Here is a 23,374-nt window from a genome sequence, read left to right on the forward strand (position 1 = left end):
CTCAGGGGTTCCTGGATGTCCCCCTTGCCCCACAGAGCACTGCAGGGCCCGAGGGGCTTCTCCCCATCACCCCATCACTCTGCCCTGCACTGGGCACCCCCTGAGGAATGACAGCTGTGTAGTGAATAACAGTGGGAAATTGTGGAGGAAACGTGTTTGTGGAAAAACAGCACTGTGCGCTAGGAGGTGTGGGGGGAAATCCTGCTGGAAGAGATGGTTGGTGTGCCAGCTAATGCTTACCAGACTGTTAATTCTTTTTATTTCTGACCTTGCTAAGATCCCAAGGCACCCAAAAGACAAAGTTTGGAAACTATGCTGTAAGCTGGTACCTTTAAAGAGCAAGCAAACAATGAGCCCATGGTCTAATTACAGCAGGAATTTTCCAGACTTTTCAGCTGTTATGTAAAACATTTTGCCTCTCTAATAATTATTATAAACTTCTTAACTAGACTGATTTTCCCAGGAACAATAAAGTTTGGTCTAAATTTATATGTTATTCAAAGGAAAGCAGCTCAGGGACTTGCTGTTCAAAGGGAAATTTGTAGTGCTGTTTAATACAAAGCTAAAATTAAAAAGAAAGAAAAGAAGTCTGTGTTTTACATTAAACCAAACCTTTTTGATAAGAATGCTGGCCTGGAGCAATTTAAGCCATGAAAAATGAACTCCCTGAGCACTCCTGTCAGAGTCTAGTGATGGAAGGATCCCTGTAAATTCTTAATCTGCCTTTCTTCGTGGCAGGACAATATAGTTCTATAGAAAAGAAGGTCAAGGAACTGAACCCCCACAGTAGGTATCCAAAAAAGCAATCAAGCTAAACTAGCAGGGAGTGGATTCCAGCTGAACTCTGTAGTGTGGAGCTTTTCTCTTCCACCACAGGTACCTTATAGAAGGGAGGATTCCTGGGACTAGTGGTTTAATTTCTCTGGCTACCATGCTAATCACATACGTCCCATAATTACTGTCTTTCTTTCTTTTCCCCAGACTGTCATTCTTCTGTCTCTCAGCTCCATCCAGCAGGCAGACAATGTGGACACAAAGGCTGTGCAAGCTGGCGAGGCACCTGATGGAACTCCGAAGCTCCATGACACACTACCCTGTGCCCCACTCTTTCAAATATTTAATTTGCATTCTTTCCCAGCAATAGCCAAATGCTCAGGGGCTGCTTTCCATTTTCACCTCATTAGATTATATGTCTGAACATAAAAATGACTGAGAGCTGTGAACCAAATCAAGCTCCTGCAATGTGTGCTGCAAACATGCCAATCATAGTGATGACACAAGGCGAGGATTTGGCAAAAGTCATGCATGGCATTAATGTTAATTCAGTATTTGCAGGTTAGACCAATGTCAGCTTTATAGCAAACTCATTATCTTATTTAAGGAACAATGATGGGTTTCCCAGAAGGCAGAAAAAATAATCCTATAACAGACTGTGAAGAAAAGGAGTCTCTGATCAGAGGAAACAACACAGCACCAGTCACAGGAAATTGGCAAGGGATGGTGTCTTCCTCCATCCCAGTCAAATGCATGGGCCATTTTCTCTGGCTACATAAGACAGAGGAAAAGGATACAAATCAGACTAAACCCTAAAAGTTGGAAAAGCTCTCCAAGAGGCTTTCAGAACCCTCTCCAAGAGGGTTCAGAGAGTCACTCCCTCATGGATGCACTTCCCTGACAGGGTAGGGACATGTGAGATGTTTGTTATGGCCATGAGTGGGAATGCTGTCCTCACTCTGTGACCATTCCCAGCTGCCCACCTTCCCAGGTAGTTCACTTTGCACCAGCAGCAAAGGGGCTGAGAGCCCATGGCCACTTCCACACAGGCCACAGCCTGCAAATAAAGAAAACAGGGAGGGCTCTGCATCTGAGAAGAGTCATCCATGTCAGTGTGGAGGGTCTAGTTCTAAGTTTAGAGAAATATATTTCAGAGATGGCTTTACAGAGTGGGGTGTCCCACATAGGGTCCCCAGGGTAAGCACTCCTATAACCTGAGGTTTAAACTGAAGCAGGAAATTCAGAGGCTTTGTTAATGTGTGTGATACCTGTACTGTAATTCCTTTTGCAATCGACCATCTTTATAAGAAGGTAAGAGAATAGGAGGTACACACCATTATGTAATCAGGTTAAAAATGTGGCAGAGGGTTTTCACCTTTTTCTCTTCCCTCCTTTCAATTGTAAAATTTGTTTTAATAAAACTCCAATGTCAATTGTTGTGTGACATAGTATTTGGAGAAGTGTATCTCATATAATAAAGGAAAATGAGAAAATAAAAAGGAAAAAATCTGTGATAAGAAGATGTGCATTGTATTTATTTTATTGGGAGAAAGGGAGCAGCCTGAAATGTAAGAGAAGGAATATGTGAGGGGGAAACCTACCCTGTGCCTAGCCGGCTTCACACTCTGGGATTTCATAAAGACTGTAGTTGGAGTGGCAGGAAAGCTTTTCTCTTCATCTTGGAAAAATGAGCCTGCAGCCTTCCTGGGAACTCTGATTAGGCATCTGATTTGAAACTAATCTGCTCTGTGCCTTAACTGTGAAAATATACCTTCAAGCATTCAGCAGTTTTCTGCCCAGTTTGTGGAAGATGTGGCCCTCAATTTGCACAATTTGGATTGTAATTTTCCTGTAGCTCTAGGATATGTATATTTAAGGGTCTGATAAGAAGCAGCTTCTCTACACTGGGGCAGAGAATTTATTGCTGGTGGATGTGTGAAAAATAGGAGAGAGGCAGGGGGGCAGCATGAGGGGATGTTGGGAGGAGAAAGCAGTTCCCAATGGTCCTGTGTAGGATAATGGAAACATTTTGGTCTAGGGGGACACTTTTTTTAGGAGCTTGACCATGGTTTTATGGACATAGAATCACAGGCAACGGTGGTCAAGGGGAGATTTGTATGTCTCACATCTCTGCATCTGGGTCTGCCTCAAGCCCTGACCCTCATTACCAGCGGTGTCTGGACTTGTGTGTGTGTGTGAGCTCTGAGCCTGGCACACACAGCTTGGCCCCTTCCTTATGGGTGAGCTCAGCTGAAAGCTGTGATCCGCAAACCTTCCCACGAGCGGACAAGATGTGCTCAGGTCCTCTTTGCTACATTATAGATGACAGCTCCATGGAGGAACACTTTCCTCTTGGCTTCTCTGAGTGGGAATTGGGAAAACATTGAAGTGGCACAAGTTAAGAGCTTGCATAAAGAGAGTGTTGACAGCATAGCTTATAATGATACTTTTAAATTTTTGCTTCTTTCCTACTTTCATATCAGAATTTTCCATGGATATTAGTAAAACTCTCCAGAGCTTGACAGCCTAAAGAGCTTTCTTTTAAGAAAAAGAGCTTTCTTGGTGAGATTTCTCCAAACTACGCCACATCAGGTCTACTATAAATCTAAATTCTTGCATTTTTCTTTATATTCTTTGGCGAGGCCTCACTTGTATTCCTAGATTCTTAAAGCCAGGTGGAGGGAAAGAGCTGAATATGTAAATGGCTCATTGGCTGAAAATCTAGGCCAGAAATTTCAAAGCATGCATTGTCAAAATCCTTTAAACTACAAAATCATAAGTCAGCCACTTGCTTATAACAAAACTATCTTCTAGTATTTTACTTTATCATTGAGCACTGTCGTCTTTTAAGTGACTACTGAGACTGGCCAGCTTTATTAATGACCTCATAGCTGATAAATTTTGCAGCTAAGTGTCTTACTGCCTGTGAGGTAACGCTGGAGAAGCAGATAAGTGCATCTGTCTGACTGACTGTAAGAATTGCACTTTTGTGAGCTTCCCTCTTAATTCTTTCCTTTAAGGAACACTACAGCCAGTTTGTATTTTTTTTTATCTGCACTGTTAACTAGAGTTCTCTGGGGCATGTTATAAACAGAATGTATAATACATTTAGTGTTCTGGTTGAACAGTGGATGGGCTCCCTCATAAATGTAAGAAGGCACTCAGCAAGTTTTAAACAAGAGGAGGAAATACTGCTGAAAGGAATGATCAGACTTGCAAACCGTGACATAAAATTAATCTGACTAGGTAAACACAGTAAAAAAAGTACAAAGAGATGGCTAGACCTATGTCAGCAGAGGAAACTGGAGACCTCTGGAAGTGTTTCTGTGGAAACTATCTCCAAAAGAGGTCTTTCCAAGCAGTAAGATTATGGATGAGGGAGTTGTTGGATTGTAAGTTTTTAATTATTCTGAAAGAGAAAATGCAAAGGTTTGGGGACAGTGGGAGTGTGGGGGAAATGGGTCTTCCAGCAATGAAGCCTGAAAAACATATCCACTACTTCATGTAGGATGCACAGTAACAGAGAGAGAACCATACAGCAGCAGGCTGACTGTCTGTCCATTCTTACTCTACCTGTTTCTGAGGGGCATCAAAAATTTCACAGGAGAAGGAGACAAAATGCCATAGCAGGCAGTCCAGAGTAACTCATTTGGAGAGAAAGTTTCTCCCTAATCAATAATGTTTGACCTATGTGCTATATGGTGTCTTGTTTTGTAAATGTTTTCTATGGAAACTCTTTTCCCATTTTAAATATCTCATCTGGTTTTGATTCCTAGGAAGACTCTGGACTGAGCTGAAACTTATGGCTGTACTTGCCTTTATTGGTGCTAAATATTTTGCCTGATAATTTTGTTGGATATCCTTCTTTCTTTTATTTTTTTTTCAAGTGAATGAGTAGTAGGAATATAGTTGGCCACAGCTCCATTAATAAAACCAAATTCAAGTAGAGAATGTATTTTTGCTGGAATGAAAATTGCTTAATAAAACTGTCAGAGTCACAATAATTTTGTTACAAAAGAAAACTGGAAAAAATGTTCCAGAAACACAAAAAGTCCCATCTTGCATTTCATTTTGAAATCTTATTTCATTTCAGCATTATTTGATTTTATATTATGTTTTTAGAGTCTCAGATTAAATATTCTGATACTCCTGGATCAAGTTCTATTTTGGGAGTGCTCATTTATGAACGACTTGGAAATTTTCAGTTCTTACTGTGATTCAGAACAGCAGCTTTGCAATACAAAACAGGGCATCCTGAAATAGAGATTTTATCCTCAGCTATATCTTTGCTACAAATCACAGAATCACAGGGTAGTTTCAGTTACAGAACATCCTTAGAAATCATCTGCTTCCAAACCCCCTGCCATGGGAAGGGACACATTTTGCTATAACAGGTTGCTCAAAGCCCCATCCAACCTGGCCTTGAAAAATTCCAGGGTCAGGGTACCCACAGCTTGTTTGGGCAATGTGCTCCTGTGCCTCACCATTCTTGAAAGGGTTTCATCCTAAGAATTTTATTCTAATATCTAATATAATATCTAATCTAAACATGACTTGTTCCAGTCTCTGGACTTCTGTTTTCACTCTATTATTCTGGTATAAATTGTCTAAAACCAAGCAAAGTTATTCCAGATACGAATGGCATATAATGTTATTCACATCTTCTTAACTTTGTCATCATTTTTATATTATTTTTCTTAAATGTGATTATATAAGATGATTTGAGCTTATAGACCTTCATGAAATAAGGTGTATCACATGCACACCCATACACACAACTTTACTCTGTAGATTAACTGTCCCAGAGAGAAGCTGAGATATTTTTCTTGGATGCTGATTCATGGACACCTTACTTTTGATATTCTTTGGACACAACTTGACATTTATCACCTCTGACTTTTATGTACCTTTTGCTGCCAAAGTGGGAACATTTTCTAAGTGTTACTCCTGGCTATGTATTGTCTTTCTGCTCAAGAGAATGGGGTGAACACTTGTGCTGGAGCTCCCACTTAATCATCCATTCTCACAGTATTATGTCACGGTTAGCATTTAGTATTTCTAATTTATTTTTTGGCATTTCTGTTAATGCCCCTTGTTTTTATCATCATGGTTTACTGAATACTGCTTACAGAGCATGTTATCCCTCTTAGGGTACTGAGGATGATGCCTCCAAACTCCTTCCAGCTCTGGAAATAGATACTCATTGCACTTTATCTAACCTAGATCTAGACAGCAGAAAAATGAATTGCATAGTACAGCTATGTACACTTAATGAGGAAGCTGACAAAATACAGGCCTTGGTTGTGAAATGCCTCCTTAAAAAGAAGTTATTTATAGTCCAGCTGAGTGCCTATCTCCATGGTCACCTGTCTCATGTTGACACTACATCCCATCCAGCAGAGGATCTGTCTGTTTTTCAGCATTGCTTCCAGTATGGCTTGGGTGTATAGGCCTCTTGCTGGCTGCATTTCCCAGACAGACACAGAATCATCTGCTGAAGTTGGTGTCTGAGTTCTTGAGTGGGGTATGAGGCCCTCTCCCTCTCCCTCTCCCTCTCCCTCCCCTTTAAAATCATTAAGGAAGGCAGGACAGAGATCTAAAATGCTGTTGTTTCTTGTTTTGTGTTTCTTTCACAAATGACTCTGTGCCACAGTAAACATGGCTAACAACTTTGCCTGCTGGTTCAGAGTGCTGGCTAAGGGAGCTCACATCTGCCTGCAATCCACTGTGTACACATATCCTACGTGGCTTCTGTACTGGAGCTGGCTCCTCTCCTCCTAGCTCTGAACACAGGCAGAGTTCACGTGTGTCCCTTTGCATCCACACCTATAAGCACACCCAGACTGAGGGCATGTAGCCTTTATGGGAATTAGCCTTTTCCTGAGGTGTGAAAAATCTTTTTAGGTCTGGCAGCCATATGAATTCAATGTAATAGGTTGTAATTGGGCATGTCCTGGCTTGTTTGCACTCTTAATAACAACACAGCCTTCATAATTTGACACAGATATAACCCATTCTGTCACAATGGTAGTTTGCCAAGATTTATTCTTTTAACAAGGAACGCAGATTCTTTTAATGTCTGAAAGCTAATGAGGAAGTCTTTTCCAAGTGCAATGTGATTACACAGAAATAACTTTTTCTTTTCTTTTCTTTTCTTTTCTTTTCTTTTCTTTTCTTTTCTTTTCTTTTCTTTTCTTTTCTCCTTTCCTTTTCTTTTCCTTTTCTTTCCTTTTCTTTCCTTTTTTCTTTCCAGACAACACAGCTACTGCAGAAGGATGTGGGGACAAAATTGTTCCCACCCCTGCACCCTTGATGTAAGCAATAAAATAGCTTGCTTCCTGTACTTTCTGTGAACTTTCTGACAAATAAATGAAGCCATATTTGATAGGAACTCATAAACACTTCTTATATTGCTCTTTGGAAAAGCTGGTAAATCAGTGTACAGAGGAGACCTCAATGATTTCTCAGTTTAGGCTTCTTCCAAAAATAATCTTTCTTCTCATATTTCAGAAATTGGACTTTATATTGTGGAATGATGCACTTCATTGGAAACAATGTGTCTGTGACTTTTGTTCCTGTGCATCAGGTAATCACAGAGAGACGTCTGGATTTTGGCCCTGTTTTCTTCTTTTAGAATCCTTAGTATCATTGCAATGTTAAGTGTTTCTGTGCTACTTTGAAAGTCCTTCTCAAATTTCTGCCATTTTTTCTCTGAAATTAATTCTCATCTTTATCTGCCTGCCATTACTCTTGTTCTTTTAGTCCTGCAATGCCTTGATTTTAATTTCTTTCCAAACACCACTGGTTTGACAATCACCTTCTCTTAAGCTCCTGCCATTCAAAACAGCCTTCTTGCATCTCTGCTTCACTGTTTCCCCACTTATTCCAAACCTCAGCTGAGAGCACAGTTTCTTTTTTTGGCTGTATTAATATCAACACAGACATTGACCTACAATTCAGTGTTTTAATATCTTCACCATATAGCCCTACTCATAGCAAACCACCACCTTGTAACCTGCGTGAAGAAGATTCTTTTGTATAACTGAAATGCCATTTGGACACGTTGCATTTAGTTTGATTTTTTTCCCATATGAATTTAAAAAAATTATGCAATTTATAAATTTGTTAGATGTTGTTCTAAGATGGGATAAAAATTGGCAAGCTCTGGGCTGTTAGGTATGCTCAATAGCCTTTTTTGAGAGGAGAGAAGGAGGTTATCTGGCTCCTTGCTTTTTGCTCTGTCAGCAAGTCTGAAGATTTCAGAAAAAGCTGCCCCATATCCTATGTAGGAGAAAAGGCACCAGTATTTCTGGAGGTGACAGAAGATTTTGTTTTGGTTAATGAAAAGCACAGCCTTCTGGTGCCACAGTGAAATTATCCAGCTATAGTATATGGATGTGGTGGGATGAGGAATGATATGATACTCAGCTTGTGTCTAGACATGTTCCCTTAACGTCTTAACACTAAATGCTATCGTACAAAACCTCCTTTTTCAGGAGTCATGCATGTATTTATTTAAATATGGATGGCAGATTTATAGAAAAAGTTAAGAAACAGACAATATTGCACACAACAGTGGAAACTCATTCAGAGTATGAATTTCTGAAGGTTGTGTACAATGATATGATAACCTCCTTACATAAAGAGCAACTCAACAACATCAGATGATATTGCTTCATATTTTGGCATTAGGAAAAAGAACTTTTGTAACTAGAAATAGATTTTTATTGTAAAATCCAGTTTAAAAAAATAATTGGGCACCTAGGAACCTAAATTAGACTGGGAATTGATAGTGTTTCTTGGAAATGTATGTATCTTCCAAATTTTTGTACCACTGTTATTAGAATAAAACTGAATTCCAACAGAAATAATTGGGAAATTTCAACAACTTAACTGATGCATCTAAAGATATTTCAGGGTTGTCTAACTAAAAAATACCAGAAAACACTCAAAGACTAAATGAATTTGCTGTGAATGTTGGAATTTTCACAGCCTGAATTCATTGTTTTGCAGAAGCAACAAAACAGCATTTTTGCAGCAGACTCTCAGGATTAAAAGGTAACCTTTTGAAAGAGAGGGACACGTGTAATGGAATGACAGACAAAAGCTTCTATGCAAGGAATATCACTCCTGATGAACCCAAAGTGGTGAAGAAATTGTAGAGTTGAGCTTGGAGGAAAATAAGAATCTGATGTGTATATCTGTCTTTTGGAAGATCTTTCCTACTGACTTTATTGATAGGGTCCTTTGCAAAGCTGATATTCAACCTTATCACACTGCCATTTTCTCCAGTGGTTTGGAGCAGGTCCAGATGACACCCTGGTGTAATCATCTCTGAGTGAGTCTATAACTGGTGTCTCAGCATGTGAAGAGGAGCCTGTCCATAGTCAATCATTTGTACTGAAACAGCATGGATTGTTAATATAATCAACAAAAAAAATAGAATACTTCAGTAAAAAAGTAAAAATATTGCAATTGTTTTTGTGAGAACTATTCAGATATTTGCATTTTTGATCAGTGAATGTGCTCTCAAGGTCATTGTCACACACTGTTGGTATGGTTATTTAGAGATTTCTCTGGAGAGTGGTTCAAACACATATTGGCAGCTCATGTCAAATATCCTTGGGGTGCTGAAGCCCATCTACAGAGCAGGTCTGGTTTTGGGCATTATCCTGGTTTGAGGAGTCATGCCATGATGCCAAGGGTCTCCTGGTGCCATGTGTGCTCTGGTCCTGGGCTGGTGAGGCCACAAAGCCCTTCAGTGAGGTGGACTGGAGGGATCCCCCAGCTCATGCCTTCCTCCCACTGAGCTCATAAACCTTGCCAGTGTGGGCAGAGCAGACCTCTGACCCCACCCCACTCATGCCATCTCTGCATCCTCAGACTAAACATCCACTTTTAGGGCTAGAAGAACGTAGCTTTGGGGATTTGTTCTCAGCACAAGTTACAACCCAATGTTTTGCAGGTTGACAGTGCAGACATCTGTGTCAGGTCCCAGAGGTGACAGCCCAGAGTGCTGTGTCCATCAGACCAACACTGGGTGCTGGTTCTGTGCCACTGGGCTGGCCATGTCCCAGTGTGCTGAGGACACACACTGCACCAAGGCCACGGTTTTTGGTCTCTTGAGGAAAGAAACAAATCTCCCACCAACCCCTTGCTGCCTGAGTTATCTGGGAGATAAAAATACTGCTGTTACAAGGTGAGGTGGGACTCCTTTTCTTTTCTTGGCAGTGCAGAGGATAGATAGCTCTGCACAGGTATGAATCAGGTTTCAAGGCTTTGTGACCACAGACTGAAGGCAGCTTCAGATGGAGGCTTTCTTCATGTTCAGTGTCATGTGGTGGGCGCCTGTGTGTGGCAGGGTCTGTTCCAGGGCTAGTGAGCACGCTATCTATCCTGACAGAACCCAAACAAAAGCTCATATTTTTTCATCTAATGTTTTCCAAAGTAAATGAACTGCAGGCATTTACCCAGAATATCATTAACATAGAAAGGGAAGCTGAATTTATTGTGTCCAAATGTTACATTAGTGTTTACAGAAATTTTGATCTTTAAATTTCTTGCTTAACATAATCCATTTTTCGTATGTTATAGTAACCCGGTCTGGGATTTTAAATAATAACAGAAGACTATAAAATCTAAAATTTCTTTTTTCAAGTCATTAGATGCATTTATAGATTTAGAATATTCTGAATAATCCACTTTCTACTACAATATACAAAAATTAAAAGCCTTAGAATTTAACTAGAAACACAGAGCTAAACAGTGTTTTGTTTATGGCCTGCTTTTTATTAACATCGTTGCATTTCATTATAGGGTAATGCAGGGGAAATGATGAATTTCGTTGACATGGTTATTTATTATGTACTTTCCGAATAAAGCTTTACATTTTATTACTAATGGGGGAAAAAATGAGCCAGATTTGACTCATGTAGCTTGATTAGTGTCATCAAATTTACGTCAAGGGTGGGCTGGGTTGAGTCTCTCCTTGCTGAGGAGAAAGCTCCAAACTTTTGGCACTTAATTAGGAGAAACACACAAACATTTAAATGCTGCTCTAAAGTATGATTAAGCAATGAGTACAGAGTTCAGTCTGTGTGCTGGGCAGAAATGGACTCTGGGAGGCTTCTTCTGTCTGAGAGAGTTTTGCAAGATCCCTCATCCACATTCCTAGACAGCTGGGAGCGCTTCCTGACACCCACCTGGGGGCACTACTGAAATATGGACACGGTGTGAGTTATTTTCATCCTGATGCCTCTCATGCCCTGGTTTCCAAAGGAAGAGAAGGCGGAAACATGAGCCAGAAACAGGGTCTGGTCTAGTTCACAATCATGGCGGTCTGGGAAAGGATGGGAAGGGCTGAGAAGGACACTGACACACAGTGTGTGCTTGGCCTGTTGCACTCTGTCATGTAAAATCTTACAGAATCCTGTAATCTGCTGCAAATTAGTGATGAATTCTGACCACAAGGTTAAAAAAGGTAGTAGGTCCAGAAACTCACCTTTATGACAGCTGGAAATCTATACCCATTTTCCAGCCTGAATTTCCTAATGGCTCTCTAATACCTCTTTGTTCTTATGCCAGATCATTGTCTTTAAGCTTAAAAAGCTCTTTCCCTTTTCTGGTGTTTATCCTCCAGCTGTATTTACAGAGAGGGACTGTATCCCCTCTCAGACTTGGATCTACTTGGCTAAATAAGCCACTGTCTTTTAATTTCCTCTTGTAAAATAAACTCTCAGTTACTTGGATCATCCCAGCAGCCATTTCCGCACCTGTTCTGGTATGAGTTCCCTTTCTGTCAACGTGGGTGACCCAAATGGCCAACAATATTTGAGATTTCACATGGACCTTGTATTGGTGGCTTTCATACTCCTAAGAACACCTTGCTGGATCTCTTCTGATCACTCTGCCTTTTCAAAAGTGCATCCTCTAGTGCACAGGTATCCCTGTGGCTACAGGTACATGCAGTTTTCTCACTGCTGATGAAATAACGGAGGAGTTTGAGTCAAGGTGACTGTAGCCCTTAAGTTTTAAACTCCAGTTACATGATCCTAACTTTTAAAAAAGTACAGCTAAATGCCCACTTGCATAGCATGAAACAGGACAGTGAAAGAGCAGAGGTCTTGTTTATTAAAACAAAATCTCTTCCACTGTGTCCTGTTAGATCTGGCAGCACTTGCATGTAGCTTTTTTCTCTGATCATGGTGTTAGACAAAACCTTAGATGATGGTATTAATTAAGCAATAAAGCAATGCCAAATCTGTGTGGGATGTAGGTAGTTTTAAAAGGATTAAGCGCTTTATAAATAAAGTACATCTGGAAAGCAAAGCTTCTGGTACCCCGGCAAACTCTCTCCCACCCAGTGAATTCCTTCTTGGCTGTGCTTGCCTGCCTCAGCTAGGCTTGCCTCTCATTGCTTTGGGCTTTTTCAGCACTAAAATCCAAATTTCAAGGACACCTGTCTCATGCAGTTTCTCAGGACATTTAATATTTTTTAGGGTTTTTTTCCTTGAAGGTTTCTCTGTGTGTGTGTACGTGTGTGTGTTTAAATAGAGGACGTTTCAGGTCAGCCAGTGGGTTCCTTAACTATTTCAATCTGTGTCTCAGTGGTAATATTGCTCACATAAAATTGTTTGTTATTGCTGAAAATTTCAATATATTTCATGTGATGATGGATTTAAAAGCAAAATATTGATATTCAGCTAAACAAAACATGATCAATATTTTCTCAAGGTGTTACAGCTGTTATAAAGCTGACTCACAAATATCCGCAGTATAAACAAATCTGAAATGCCTTTTTTTAAAATTTACAGGTCCTTTTGGACTTGTACCTTCATTATAATCTGTTTGAAATCCAAATCCATGCTTAGTACCATGCGTACCATGGAAGAATCTGTGTTGGAATTTACTTCCCATCCAGTATCACAACACATTTGTTACGCAACACAGAAAAAATGTTTAATACTTCATTTTCCCTTCACTGTGGCCCCATGTTTTCTTTGCTTTTTATTCCCCTCCCAGAATGTAACTCAATATACCAAATGTTGGAAAAATAGTTGCTGCTTGATAAAGAAAGGCAGCATAAATGAAATCTCCAATATTCAGTCAATTATAAATGTGCGAAATTATATGTATTTGGAAAGGAGGCTTAATATTTGCCATTATGGCAATGACCTAGGAAGGAGGGAAGAGTGTGATAGTGTGTGTTTGTGTGTGTATATGTATTTGTCTCCGTATACAAGTGTACAAGTATGTGTTTATACGTGGTTGGAATGGAGGACCCTGCCATTTCCCTGCTGGCTTCTTATTTAGCCATGGTTGTCACAGACAGGATGAAGTTTCAGCTGAAAAAAGAATTCAGGTCTTATTACCAACAGTAATAATACTTGCTGGTTTTAAAAACTCCTAGAATCTGGTCTGGAAAGAACAAAAATAAATAAAAGATCATATAATAGGGGTGCTACCTGCCCATGCCAGGAGGAAATTACTTGGCAAAGAATATCTGAAATCTTTTTAAAGTTATTCTGTGTACCAGTTTCAGAGAGATGCTGGCCTGACTTCCAGCTGACTAATGGCAGCTCCATGGAGAGTAACATCAGTGCCCATTCCTTAGTTATTACCAACAATATATCACTTGAAAAGTAAACAGAAAGATAAATGACAGGACAGATGTCTAATGAGGCAGAGGTTAAGGAGTGTTAAACTGTGCTGGACACCATCCGACATGCCGGTGTTAAATTATGCTGGATGCCCTGAGCTCCTTCCCCATAAAAGGTCAATGCTCTGGGTATGTTCCTGGATGATTTATGAAATCAAAGAATGGCCCACATGCCTATCTCTCTGGGAGGTGGGCAGCTTACAACATTGTCAATTGCAGCACCATAATAAACCAAATTTAAACTTTCTCGAACCAATCCATCTTCGCCACTCGCTCCATTGCAAGCTCTCCTCTGCCTTGTTCTCACCAGCCAGTCCTGACACAGCATATTGTTCTTCTTATACATCCCTGCAGCTATTGTAGAAGCCTGCAGTGCTCTCTGCTAAGGTTAGAAACCCTCTGAAAATGGCTGTTTCTTTTGGACCAGGTCAGACTTGCTCAGTCTCTCTGCTGTTTCCATGTTAGGTGTATGAGTATTTTCCTGTCTTCAGTATCATTTGTCCTGTATTTTTAGATTATGTACAAATACCATATTTATAAAGAAATATTTTAATTTCTGATTCAGTTTTTAGTTACATCAGCATAAGTTAGCTTTATCCTCCATGCCTCTAGAGTTAGATTCACTATACCTTAAATCTTTCTGAAGAACATCATACACTGCGCCTCCATGGAAATCCACAGCCCACAGTGCCATCAGATATTTGCTAGTTGTAGCTGATGTGAGTAGATGTGGTTTCTGTAGTTCTTCCAGGTGGCCCCCACTCTTTCAGCTTACCTTTTATTTTCATTAACTTGATATGTACTTTCTGCTCAATGAAAAAGTTATTGCTAGGTAGTGATTATGTATCTTTACTACTTTCAAGATTGCATACTTCATGATTTTTCTTCTTATTTCTGTTTCTGAAGGAACACGGCTAGGCTCACCAACATGTCCCAATTACTACAGGAAGAGAAACAGATCCTTGTAAGACCAGCATGGCTTTATTTCTCTACCTGCAGATCAGGCATGTAGAGGGTCAGCAGAGTACATTCTCTCTGATGCAGTCAAGGTGATAGGAAATATCCTGGTGAAGGAGCAAGGTGCCAGGAGCCAGTTTTCACTACAAATTTTATTTTTCACTTTTAAAATTATTAATTTGCAAGCTGGAGGTCTCATGTGGTGCAGTAACCTGAAAGCCTTTTTAACCTGAGTTGCTTCACACATACTGAATATAAATATGGTGGCTGAGGGTGAGGGACTTTCCTCAAAGAAATGTCAGATGCTGCCTGTAAGCAGATGCTGCAGGAACCCCAGCCTTTGTTCAGCAGAAAGGCAGCAAAAGGTACATGTTCTTTCTCTTGCCTGGCTTTTTCTCTGGACTTTTAATATAGTTTGCCACTGAAACCAGAGTGAATTTTATACAGAAAGAGTCACAATGATGGTTCTATGGTCTGTGTGTGTTTTCTGCTGTCCAGCGGGACTATCTCATAAACAGGGTGCGGGCTCCTGACAGCCGCTGGAAGTTCTTCCCAGAACGGAATGGGAACTTTCCAAAGGGACAAAGTGATTTATTACTGAAATAGCTTAGAGGGGTGTGACTTAACAACTGTTGTAATTGAAAAATGGAACCAAAGGCACAGAACTTGTTAGAAGTCATTGGACTGAAGTTCTGATAGCCCTTTGTTGCCAATAATGTATTTTTCCTGGCTTTCTGTCTTATTTGCCACAGGATTGCTGAATACCCCTGGGAAGGTAAAGGAGGAAAAGGGATGTCTTAGATGTGATCCCATCTTAGAAATGGAAAGTGTCTGAGAACCAGAGACGTGCAGAAAACAAAAGAAAGACTCAGAAAAATATCAGGAGAAAATTTTCTACTTAGCCAGTAGGTATAGGTAATTCTTCCAAAAAACATGCAACAAAACTGAAACAAATGCTTTTTAATCCAATAAGTTATATGATTTAATTAAAGGTCCTCAGAAGCTATGGTGAGCTGAACAGAGATAACAAGTTTGCTAAAAAAAAAAGACAAATTGAAGAATGACATCAATAAAGGCTTTCTCTAGGATAACAAAGAAGCTAACTTCCACTTTTAACTGTCAACTGAAGCTTAATGTGGCTACTGAAATCCTCAGAGGACATTCACAATAAAAATAAACAGCATTTTGATCCTTTCTTCAAAGGACTAGTTATGCTCAGTTCTATGCAAGAAGGTAGGCTTGGGCTGGTGAGGGCTAAGCACATTATTCTCCTGGTTGCCTGATTACAGAAACAGGCATTACTCAGCCAGTTTAACTGAAGATGTAGAAGCCTGAAGGAGTCAGCAACCTCTCACTCTGCTTTTCCTGCTGTGCCCCTTTTGGTCACTTTTATCACAGATTGTGAAGAAGATTGCTCTGCTCAGAATGCCCTCAAGTTTATCAAGGCTGAGGTAAGAGAAATCACCTCAGCTCACTCAGTTCAAGGGGCATTTGGATAATGCTCTCAGGCACATGGTGTGATTCCTGGAGTGTCCTGTGCAGGGCCAGGGGCTGGACTTGATGACCCTGATGGGTCCTTCCCAACTCAGCTTATACTGTGATTCTATGATTCTATGATCTAATGAAGTAGGATTTATATTCTAATAGCCACCAAGAGGAAATCTTGCTAGTGTTAGAGGTCAAATACTTCTGTCAAGAACACTTTATTCAGTAGCAATAAAAAAATCATCCATGAACCTATAAAAAAAAATCCCTCTGGGCCTTCATACAACTGCGGGTATTATGTGTGTTCCTCTATATGAGAACAATAAGTATTTTCCTGTGTTTTGTTCCACATGGGCTTTATGATTCCATAACCTTTCTGTGTTTTCAATGAAAAAAAGATTAGATGGGGCCACTTGAGCAATAGCAATTCTACTTGCAATCTCAGAACTTTAAATCTTTTCCAAAAAGTGATTTATAGGCAGTCAATAGATTTGAGTGTCATCCAGTTTTGGGATACAGGTCATAAACACTGACACATCATAATGGTATGGTGAACTATTATAATGGCGCCCGGTAGCATGGCTGTAGCTAAAGAGCTGTCAGCAATTTAGAGCTGTGTGAAGAAATTTTGAACATGAAGTACAATGGGTGAATTTTGGCTTCATGCCTGTGTCATCAAACAGCAAAAAAGCACTTTTAAAGAGTTCAGTTTCTCTGGACGTACTTTTTCTCTCCTTTGTTTGTTGCCAAAAGGGGAGCTATTATTTTAGGGAAAAATACTTTTCTCTCTTTCTTTCTTTCTCTCTCTGTTTCTTTTGAGAAACAAAGCCAGTGTCATACTATAGCACTAGAGCTGAGGACAGGAGGGTGGAAAAGGGTCAAAAAGTAAAGTGTGCTGTCTGCTTTGAAAGGAAAAACTTGAGCAGTGTAACCAACAGTGCTCTTAGCACTTATAAACAAGAAAAAAAAAATAGACGTCCTGTGTTAAGAAGTTGAGAAAGAAAACCTGTTAATATAACTTGCTCCAAATCCCCAATTCTTCATTGTCTCATGTGAAATACAAAAACTCAGAGAGAACATAGGATAGTGCAAGATGTGATTTTTGTTTGGAAAATCCTAATTTAGGACAAATTCTTGGATATATTCACTGCAGTGACTGTCCTGAGTTGAGGAACTATAAATTTAATTCAAAAGTATTCCAGTGTTTCTGTAGATCAGTTAAGGCCAAGTCTAGAGATAACTTTTTTTTTTTAATTGTTCAAATTAGCCAGAGGAAGAGAGGATGTTTACCTCTGGTGATCTTTCTGTTTAAGGACAAAGAATATTCCAGGATTACCATTCTCAACAGCACTTTCATTGTTATTGCATGCAGAGATTATTTGGAGAAGGATTGCAAATGATGTCATCATGTTGATGTCTGACAGGGGGTACTGCACCTTTCTTAATCAAGGCAAAAAAATTCCTATGACTTCAGGAGGTGCCTCCCTTCTCATTAAAAGCAGTAAGTTAGTCGGATCACTGAGTTTTTGCCCTTTCCATTTACATCTTGAAATCTGATCATCTTCTTCTCATAGAAGTAGATGGAAAAAAATCCTATTGACTGCAACACCAGGGTTTTTTTTTTTACTTCTGGGGAGAAAGAGTGCTGCTCTGCTTAATTCTTAACTAGGTTTTGTACCCAAAACTATAAATCTTTCAGTCTCAGTTTCCTGACGCACTCAAGTGGAAACTGAAATATATCCTTATTTTAACTTTTATTACATATCAAATTTTGCAAAGGTATCTCTGCCAACAAAAATGACTACAGGTTGGGAAGAAAGACTGAAATGGCTGAAAGCTGGTGATATTTGCTTAATGAATAGTGCAGTTGTGGTCTGAAGTGCATTTCTAATGTCAGAATTCAAATCCCATACAAGGAAGGAAGGAAGGAAGGAAGGAAGGAAGGAAGGAAGGAAGGAAGGATTTTTGTGATCATATCAGATTGTTTGGCTTAAAAGCTGAATTGTGGTCTTTTCATTCAGACTTAGGAAGGGGTTTGACAAACTTGTTTATTTCCACATTCTTAAAATATTCTGCTTGATTTTCTGAGGCCCAGAACAATAATTTTGTAGTATCATGAAGAATGAGTTAGGAGGAAGAACATGAGAAGTGTTTTGGGCATCTTCTATCCTCAGCTACAGATCATATCTCACTCTGATCTTGAGATGAAATCAATTTCAAGATGATCCAGCTGTAAATGATTACCTGGTCATGTAGGCAGGAGGGTCAAAGACACTTTGTCCATGGTGTTAAATAAAATGTTAAACATGAATTTTTATCAGCATTCAGCTGGATAAACACATCATGCACTGAGTGGGCAACTGGCTCACGGATTATAGTGAATGGAGGGCATTAGACTGGAGACTTGTCACTAGTGGGGTTCCCCAGGGCTCCATCTTAGGTCCTGTGCTCTTCAACATCTTCATAAAAGATATGGACACAGGGCTGGAAGGGATACTAAACAGAAATCAACTCAGCAAAATGAAATATAGGAACAATTGGGGTATTGTTGTTGGAGGTGGTGGTTTTGTTTGTTCATTAGTTTTGTTTTGTTTTTCTGTTTCTCTCTGAACCAAAGATTAAGTTATCTCCAAGGTTCTGCATGTGACCAGGCAAGTGGATGTATATTTCATTTCTGACATGACATGGCACACATTTTTCTGCGAAAGCAGAGGAACGCTGCTGAGACTTGGTTCAGACGGACCCTAAACCGCAATTTTTTGTGACTGTTCTGTACTTAAGATCAAATAATTGGCTTAGTGAGTTATTGCTGAGTTTGTCCTGTGCAGGGCCAAAAGTTAGACTTAATAATCCTTCTAACACAGGATATTCTATGATTCTATGAGTACATTACTGAACTGAGGCTGTAACCTTTGCAAGAGGAGTGTTTTTGCACATATAGAATAAAAATAGTGGTTATTATTGGTTGTATTTTACAGGTGCACTGCAGAATAAATTCAGACCCTAAGGAGACTTGAGATCTGGGAGAGGCAATGCAGACAGGATAGAATATTATAAAAACATCTTTTTGTGATGACTTTTGGCAGTAGCTTCAGTGCCTATTTTTACAATGTATTGCTTTTATTTGTCCAAGTCCAATAATAAGGAATAAGACGCTTGCACCATTAAATCTGACGGCTCTTTGCATAATTTGGCAAGGATTTGGAATGACTGTGTGAATCAAGAACAAATGTTTTTACACCCTGGAGTGAGAAAATACTCAGGGTATTGAATGGAAAGATATTGAATGTTTTCCTTTGGCATTACACATTTTCAAATGAGCTGTTTTGCCAATTATTGCATATTAGACCTATAAAAAAGAAATGAAATATTTAAAAGGTGCTAAATTTAATTGCAGTTTGCTCCTCTTGCAGTTGCATTCTGAATATAAGGAGCTAGAAATGGCAAATGCAAGAGTCTGGTTTAGCTTGATGTTATTTCTGCAAAACTGATGAAGTAAATGGAAAATAGGAGACTATATCTTCAGGCAGAAGGAGCCAAAGAGACAGTTTTCTCCACTCTTCTTTTTGAAAGATGTCTGTAATAAAATTTCTGGGGATGCTCTGAGGATATTCCCCTCTCTGGACTGTGAACTTCATTTGTTCCTGATTCACACATCCATTCCAACTTGGATCAAATACTTCATCTTCTCTCCAAACCACCATAAATGTGACATGTTATTCCACAAATAGCTGAACAAGTGAAGCCTATTCTGCTGTGGAAGTGTATCTCCTTCCCTTTGCACCACAGTAATCTCTGAATCTGTCTTTTCCACTTTGGTGGCTCACTCTCCCTCTCACCTATACTCCATGAGTTATTACTCTGAGGTCTTTTCTATGCTCCCCCTTGCCTTCAGCTTTACCTTAATTCCTGTCTCTCTACTCCACACTCTTTAATCTGGCTTCCTTCTCACCTTCTAAACTGTCTGCCTGGACAGAATTTCACAGAAGCTGCTCCTAGTTGAGCTCAAATGTGCATATGCTTTATAAGTCAGTTGCTGACTTACATGAAATCAAAGAACTTTATTAGTCAAGATTTCTGTCCCCTCACCATGGTTGCTTGAAATGAGCAATTGTGTTTCAGTGTTATTTGAGTGGCACGCAGCTGAATGGACAAACAGACTGCAGAAGTCCCTTTCTCAGTGTTGCTGGAATAACAGGAAATTTAAGTGTCTCCGTGTCCTTTCTGTTGCGCGGTGACCTTTGACTATGAAGTGGATTTGTTTTGCACTATTTTTCCAAGCCTGCATTTTTGCATGCAGAGGTTTTATACCTTGGCCACTGAGAGACAAGGAGAACAGATGCAGACCAAGTGCTCTGCCAGATTCTTTCAAAGGAGTTAGACAATAGGTCCTTGGGTAATTGCACTGCTTGTGTCCGTCTCATGCACCGGCAGTACTCCCAAGACCAGTGGCCAGAGCAAATCTCTGTGTATCTCATTTACTCAGATGGACAGTGGTTATCACTACTTCATAATTGCTGGTCTGCTGTTGGAAGTAAAGGATGTGAGCAATACGACTTTATGAAGGTCCTGTATGAAAACATCTAAAGTCCTTACCATCGTGGAAGACTAAGATTGGGATCCTGCAGCTTGCTAGTACTCCCATGCAAAAGAGAGAGGACTTGAATGATGGAGTTGTGGTCTAGTCCCCCAAAGAGCTGTCCCTACAGCTAGAGAAAGCCTGCTTGCTGACTGCAAAGGCTCAGCAGTGGTTTTGCCTGCTGACACCATATAGGCATGTTTTACATCTGTCAGATCCAGCCTGTGTGTCCTCTTGTGGCATATCATGTCCCTTAGAGTTGTCTTGAGATTGCTCCTATTCTGACCCTAAGAGGGAATTGACAGCATCCTCGTATCTGGTGGTACTAAAGAAAAGATAGAAGGATATAGTTTGGCAGCCATTATAGAGAAAAAAACCAAACAAACCAAAACCAGAACTGAAGAGAACAAATTCTAGCTGCAATCAGTGTTGGCTAGAGCTGCATTGGGAAGTGCTCTCCTATATAACAAGTGTACTTTCTGCAAAATTTTATTTAAAAAAAATTTAAGATCTTTGTGAGAGTATCTACCTTCTCCCTAATTCTTCTCTCTTTTCTGTCTGGAAGCTTCCTTACTATTTCTGAAGTCCTAGAAAAGGCTGTGGAATCAGAAAAGATTTCATGCTTCTCTGTCTGAACAGTTTGAGACAATTTTTTATTTCGTTCTTTCTCTATCTCTTATGTAGGTATGTGTAACCACTACATAAGGAGATTGCACATGGCTCTATTGGAATAACAATAATAAAGTCTGTCAATAATAATAATGTCTGTCAACAATAAAGTCTGTCTGCCTATCAATATCTTAGGCTGATCTGAAGCAGACATATTTAATACCCATAAAATTTTGAAGATCCAGTGATCCAATGACTGCTGACACATGGTGGGGTGAGACTACAATTGAAATCAGGACTTCACTTTCCTGTTCTGGTTTTAATTAAAAGGAATCTTACATTAGATGTTTTCAAAATTCTTTTGGTCTACAATATGAACATCCACAAATAAAATCCTAGTTTGCTATTCTTATTTGTTCTAACAAGCTCTTAAAAAATTCAAACCCTCAAAAAAAAAAAAAAAAAATCTAACACTTCCTCCTCCACAACTGAAATTTTTTGGATCAAGATGAAATGAACTCAAACTTGGGCCAGAAAAATCAGTCTAGTTAATTAAAATACATTATCAAATGTTTGCTTTCATTGCCACAGGATGCTGTGGAGGCCCATAGTGTAAACGAATCCAAAAAAAATTATGTGTCTTTAAGGAAAACAGATCTATCCATGGCTTTTGCAGTTGGTGTTCAGGCTTCAGCCTCTGCCTCAGCAAGTCCCTAAGTGCACTAAGTCCACTTTGGGCATTGGAAGGAGAGCCAGAGAAAGGACTATATTAGAAAAGTCGTCTTCTTATAATGTCTCTCTACATCCATTACTGGCTAATATTGTACATATGATGCTGGACTAAAGAAATCTTTTTCATGGTATTACAATTATTTTTATTTCTAAGATCTGTCTTATTGACATAACAGATAAAAAGATGGGCATTTAAGCAGGTTTCAGGTTTGGTTTTTGTTTTTTTTTCAATCAGATGTGACGCTAAATAATGAAATTTGGATATTAAAATTAATTTATTTTCTCATTAGAGTCAACTAATATTTTCATGGAGAGTTCCTTGGGTTTTCTAAATGTGCTAAATTATTTCTAAGATTCTTATGAGTTTGGCTGTTATTCTCTATGAATTTTTCAAAAGCTAAAATTGCTATATGTGATATGACCATTATATCTCAGTGTGGGCCAGAAAAATAACTAAATGAACACAAAAAATTCTGTTTTATGAAGGGCTTCAGAATCTTGTTCTAAATTCTAATTTCAAAATGTCAATTAAAAAAAGCTGGAAATTACTTTTAATGGCTTGTTTTAAACTTGACTTTTTAAAGCATGCAATTCTCAATATAGATTTTATACAAGAAATATCAGTACATTTTCCCCCCAAAAGACACAAACAAGCTTTCCTTTTTATTTGGTACCTTTTTATTGCATTTTTAGATGTCCTTTCTCCTTTCACAAAATTGCGCTATATTTTTTTCTTTAGCTGGAACTATATTTTCTGACTTCAAATGTGTTCTCTCAAAGCTGATCTGAACAGTTGAAAGCAGAAACATAAAGAAACCTAGAGCCACGTTCAATATCACTAGTAAAAAATTTCCATAAGAACAGATTTTCAGATTTTTGTTTGTGTAAATACAGGTAATGGTCCTTAAAGAAAGTATCCCTCCCCTTTTACGCTCTGAATTTGTTCCAGATGAATTCTCATTCCTTGATCAGTTTATATTAGTCCTTCATGTTGTATTTTTCCTGACAATGCCAAAGGTTTTTACCATACCATCACAGAAATTCTAGTTGTCAATAACCACTCAAAACAGATGCAGACTAATGGCAAATACCAAATACTGTGATCATCCATGCTTTCCTACAAAATCATATTACAAATATTTCCTCTGGGATTGTTTTCTGTGCCATCTGGTTTCTGAAGTTCCCAGGCTAAAATCTTTCTCCTAGTTGCTAGGGAAGCAGACCAGAATGCTGATTGAAAATTTTTGTTCTAAATGCAGTTGTGCTTGTAGAGAAATGCCTTTTTTTCTTTCCTGACTTTCCTTTGCAATGTAATGTAACTGACATCAATGGATTAGGGAACTGCTTTTCCTTTTTCAGTGCTTCTTATCCCTGCCTAAAAAAAATTATTTACACAAAATTGAAAAAATAGACAAGACATCTTTTTTTTTCCAAACAAAAGTTTAAGACGAATGGCAGCTGCTAAATGATTGACAGCCAGAGAGAAGTAGACCCCATACCTTGAGCTGCCTCTGGCTGCCATTTGATAAACTTTTGAAGAAGAAAGCACCCAAACACACACATGTATAGCTTAAGCCTTT

Source organism: Pyrgilauda ruficollis, unplaced genomic scaffold (assembly GCF_017590135.1).
Source record: "Pyrgilauda ruficollis isolate IOZ18807 unplaced genomic scaffold, ASM1759013v1 scaffold24, whole genome shotgun sequence".
Classification (NCBI taxonomy): domain Eukaryota; kingdom Metazoa; phylum Chordata; class Aves; order Passeriformes; family Passeridae; genus Pyrgilauda; species Pyrgilauda ruficollis.